Source organism: Rutidosis leptorrhynchoides, chromosome 1 (genome assembly GCF_046630445.1).
Source record: "Rutidosis leptorrhynchoides isolate AG116_Rl617_1_P2 chromosome 1, CSIRO_AGI_Rlap_v1, whole genome shotgun sequence".
Taxonomy (NCBI): Eukaryota; Viridiplantae; Streptophyta; class Magnoliopsida; order Asterales; family Asteraceae; genus Rutidosis; species Rutidosis leptorrhynchoides.
In genome coordinates this window covers 384,183,470-384,187,563 of record NC_092333.1, presented here as the reverse complement: position 1 = coordinate 384,187,563, position 4,094 = coordinate 384,183,470, and the positions used below count along the sequence as shown (strand labels likewise).

The window sequence follows — 4,094 nt, the reverse complement described above, 5'->3', positions numbered from 1 at the left end:
CAGGAAATCCATGGACCTCAACATCAAACAGGGTCGCCAAGTGGTCAGACTTATCCTAACCATGAGAGGATCTGTCTCGTAAGATGGGGAGCACCGTGCAAATTAGCTTGATAAGACTAATGAATCAGATCCCCAGAAAGGATAATCTCCTTAAAGATCAAAAGTCAGCTTTTAAGACTGATATTACTCAATCCTAGAGATTGACCTTAAAGATTGAGAATTACAAACTCATGGAATTCAATGATATCTAAACTCGAGCTTGAACGAGAAAATATTTTGATCAAAATTTCAAACCGATTTGTTTTCTGAAAACCTATTTTCAATGCGTTCATTACCATTGAACGTAAAATCCTAGGAATTCACCTGGAATTCATTAGGTCACCTGAACCAAATCGGGTGTCAACCGTAAGAACGGTGGTTGCATAGCATGGTCGAAGACAGGACCTTGTGCCAGACCAGAAAAATTATAGGATGATCTTTACTATTGCTCCTACAAAGGATAGTAATAGCATCTGACACGTTTTAGACCATGAACAAAAGCATGTCAGGGGACATTGCCTTAAAAGTTGCTTGTTCAAACGCTTTCCTTTACAACCGGACGGTAGTTTACCGAAAGGTAATATACGGAGCAAGTATACTAGACGTGTTGCTTTCCCAATACAAGGTTAGCAAGTGGGTGACACAAAACCGCAAGTTTTGAGCTAAAATTTTCAAATCTGAAACCCACTAAACCCACAAAAACAATTTGCAAACACCGGTGAAGGGTTATTCCTGAAAACTTAGCTAGGGTAAAAGCTAGAATGAATTTTCAAAAGATCAAATGTTTTCATAAAGATCCAATTTCCTTAATGGATCTAAATTTTTATAGTCATGTGAGACTGTAAACCACATCGTTACTACCATTGTTTATACCGCCGTATAGAAATCACTGATGTACAAAGTGTGAAGAATAAAGAAGTGATTCTAGTATTTCAAGACTATATTACTTGAGGACAAGCAACGCTCAAGTGTGGGAATATTTGATAATGCTAAAAATGAACATATCTTTCATAGCATTATTCCTCAAGAAAGACAAGCTTTTAGTTGCAATTGTTTTATTTACAAGTGATATTCGTTTAAATAATAAAAGGTGAAGACAAAAGATAGATTCGACGAATTGAAGACGCAAACGACCAAAAAGCTCAAAAGTACAAAATACAATCAAAGTGGTTCCAATTATTGATAAGAAACGTCTCAAAATTACAAGAATACAAGATTCAAAACGCAAAGTACAAGATATTAAATTGTACGCAAGGACGTTCGAAAATCCGGAACCGGGACCAGAGTCAACTCTCAACGCTCGATGCAACGGACTAAAAATTACAAGTTAACTATGTATATAAATATAATATAATATATAATTAATTATATAAATTATATATATATTATATTTATATATTAAAACCGTCGGCAGACTAGGATCCAAACTTGTGTGAGCTGGGTTTACGAACTCCGCGACTTGCGGAGTTTGTAGTGCAAAGGGACCGCGACTCGCGGAGATACCCTGAACAAAAATGCCTATAAAAGCTAACGTATTTTGATCGTTTTATATATCCTTTTATCAATCTCTCTATAAACGTGTATATATATATATATATATATATATATATATATATATATATATATATATATATATATATATATATATATATATATATATATATTTTAATTTTAATTTTAATTTCTAATAATAAGGGTACGTTAGCGAATGTTGTAAGGGTGTAAGTCGAAATTCTGTCCGTGTAACGCTACGCTATTTTTAATCATTGTAAGTTATGTTCAACCTTTTTAATTTAATGTCTCGTAGCTAAGTTATTATTATGCTTATTTAAATCGAAGTAATCATGATGTTGGGCTAATTACTAAAATTGGGTAATTGGGTTTTGTACCATAATTGGGGTTTGGACAAAAGAACGACACTTGTGGAAATTAGACTATGGGCTATTAATGGGCTTTATATTTATTTAACTAAATGATAGTTTGTTAATTTTAATATAAAGAATTACAATTGGACGTCCCTATAAATAACCATATATACTCGATCGGACACGATGGGCGGGGTATTTATATGTACGAATAATCGTTCATTTAACCGGACACGGGAATTGATTAATAGTCTATGGAATTATTAAAACAGGGGTAAAATTATGTACAAGGACACTTGGCATAATTGATAACAAAGTATTAAAACCTTGGGTTACACGCAGTCGATAACCTGGTGTAATTATTAAACAAAGTAATAAAACCTTGTTAAAGTTTAAGTCTCCAATTAGTTGGAATATTTAACTTCGGGTATAAGGATAATTTGACGAGGATACTCGCACTTTATATTTATGACTGATGGACTGTTATGGACAAAAACCAGACTGACATATTAAATAATCCAGGACAAAGGACAATTAACCCATGAGCATAAAACTAAAATCAACACGTCAAATATCATGATTACGGAAGTTTAAATAAGCATAATTATTTTATTTCATATTTAATTTCCTTTATTTTATATTTAATTGCACTTCTATTTATCGCACTTTTATTTATTGTCATTGTATTTAATTGCACTTTTAATTAACACACTTTTTAATTATTGTATTTTATTTCATCGCAATTTTATTTATCGCAATTTCATTATCGTTATTTACTTTACGCTTTAAATTAAATCTTTTATATATTTAATATTTTACATTAGGTTTTAACTGCGACTAAGTTTTAAAATCGACAAACCGGTCATTAAACGGTAAAAACCCCCCTTTATAATAATAATATTACTTATATATATATTTGTATTTTTATAAATTAAAACTAATATAGCGTTAAGCTTTGTTTAAAGATTTTTCCCTGTGAAACGAACCGGACTTACTAAAAACTACACTACTGTACAATTATGTACACTGCCTATAAGTGTTGTAGCAAGGTTTAAGTATATCCATTCTATAAATAAATAAATATCTTGTGTAAAATTGTTTCGTATTTAATAGTATTTAGTTGTAAAAATAAAGCTATTTCATATACACCTCGCATAACATCAACCACATGTAACTCGATCAAGACATCGAGCCAATATTGTCGTTGATTTTTCTTTAGAATCGTCATCTAGTCGACCAAGTACTCCAATTCAAATTTCCGATAATCCATTTTTTGAACCTGACTTCACTACCGAGAACCCGGAGGATATTCAAGGACAATTCCAAGATCCTGAACCACTAATCATTCCTCCTGAACCACAAACCGTTAAATCAGAATCCTCTAATGATTCGTATTCAACAATTTTAATTATGGAAGTAACGGAACCTTTAAGTATGGAAGATCGAATGAGAGCCACACGTATGGGCCAAGGTCACGCCATTATTAAGCCAGACATTAATGCACCAGATTATGAAATCAAAGGACAAATCCTACACATGGTAACTAATCAATGCCAATATAGTGGTACGCCAAAAGAAGATCCAAATGAACATCTTCGAACCTTTAATAGGATATGTACTCTATTCAAAATTAGAGAAGTTGAAGATGAACAGATCTATCTCATGTTATTTCCCTGGACTTTAAAGGGAGAAGCCAAAGATTGGTTAGAATCGTTACCTGAAGGGGCGATTGATACATGAGATGTCTTAGTTGAAAATTTTCTTAAACAATTCTTTCCGGCATCTAAAGCTGTGAGACTTCAAGGAGAAATAGTTACGTTCACGCAAAAGCCAAATGAAACATTATATGAGGCATGGACAAGATTTGGAAAGTTGTTGAGAGGATGTCCTCAACATGGTTTAGACACTTATCAAATAGTGCAAATATTCTATCAAGGATGCGACATCACTACACGAAAAGATATCGACAAAGCAGCTGGTGGTTCCATTATGAAGAAAACAGCAACTGAAGCTTATAAAATTATTGATAACACAGCCTCCCACTCACATGAGTGGCACCAGGAAAAAGATATCTTTCGTTCATCTAAAGCAGCTAGAGCCGATTCTAGCCATGACTTTGATTCCGTTTTCGCAAAAATAGATGCTTTCGAGAGACGAATGGAAAAGATGAATAAAGATATTCACGCAATA

At 33.0% G+C, this 4,094-nt stretch overlaps 1 non-coding gene across 1 annotated transcript; it reads right to left on the bottom strand.

Annotated features, from left to right (window-relative positions):
• Positions 1-3,698: 3,698 nt before the first annotated feature.
• On the bottom strand, positions 3,699-3,805 carry LOC139887080 (small nucleolar RNA R71). Its single transcript, XR_011772928.1, has one exon. It is a non-coding gene; the product is annotated as a small nucleolar RNA R71 (small nucleolar RNA).
• Between the last annotated feature and the right edge of the window lie 289 nt (positions 3,806-4,094).